This window comes from Suricata suricatta, chromosome 5 (assembly GCF_006229205.1).
Source record: "Suricata suricatta isolate VVHF042 chromosome 5, meerkat_22Aug2017_6uvM2_HiC, whole genome shotgun sequence".
In the NCBI taxonomy this organism is placed as follows: Eukaryota; Metazoa; Chordata; class Mammalia; order Carnivora; family Herpestidae; genus Suricata; species Suricata suricatta.
The window spans coordinates 100815407-100816689 of NC_043704.1; positions in this window are offsets into that span (position 1 = coordinate 100815407).

Sequence of the window (1283 nt, forward strand, 5' to 3'; positions counted from 1 at the left end):
CAAGAGAAAGTACACTAGTTATGTAAATGAGATCCTGCAGAAGACTATAAGCATAATTATCAGCATATTTTGTAAGCCAGAGGAAGTAGAAGGATATATTCAAAGTACTAAAAGTAAAACACTTCTAACCATGGATACTACACAGGGCAAGATTATCATTCATAACTGAAAGTCCATTCAAAAGTTTTTCAGACATGCAAAATCTAACAGAGTTCAACACCACTAAAACAGCCCTACAGGAAATATTAAAGGGATTTATTTAACCTGAAAATAACACTAATTAATAAGAAAGTTTATGAAAGTAAAACATCTCACTGGTAATGGTAAATATGTAGTAAAAGAAGTGGATTAATCACTTATAAAACTAGTATAAAGGTTAAAAGAAAAAAGTAGTGAAATCAACTATACTGACAATAATTAAGTAATACAGAAAATTAAAAGATGTAAAAAGCAATTTCAAAAACATAAAATCGGGAGGAGGAGTATAAATTAAGTTTTAGAATGTGTTCAAAATTAACTTGCTTTGAATTTAAAAGACTGTTATGTGTGTATACACACACACACACACACACACACACACACACACACACACACACACATATATGAGCCAGATGGTTAACTACAGAGCAAAAACCTATAAAGATACATAGAGATAGTGAGAAAGAATCTAAACATAAAACTACATAAAGTCATCAGACCACAGTGGAAAGAAATAAGAGAAAAAGAAAGGAGCAGGGAGAATCTACAAAATACCTATTAAAACTAATTAAGAACATGGGAATGAGTACATACTCATTAATAACTACTTTAAATGTAAATGGACTAAATTCTCCAATCGAAAGACACAGAGTTGCTGAATAGATTAACAAGACCTATCCATACTTTGCTAGAAGAAAAAAATCAAGTAACGCCTAAAGATAGAAGGAAGGAAATAATAAAGATCAGATCAGAAATAAAAGAAAGAGACCAAGAAAAAATATAAATGAAATAAGTAGTTCTTTGAAAGGATAAGCAAAATTGACAAACCTTTAGCTAGATTCCATATGAAAAATGAGGGAAGATTCAAATTAATAAAATCAGAAATCAAGGAAAGTTACAACTGATATCAAAGAAATAAAATGGACTCTAAAGAGAATGCTATGAACAATTTATTTTATTTTTAATTATTATTGAGAGACAGAGCCTGAGCATGGGAGGGGCAGAGAGAAAGGGAGACACAGAATCTGAAACAGACTCCAGGCTCTAAGCTGTGAGCACAGAGCCCAATATGAGCCTTGAACTCA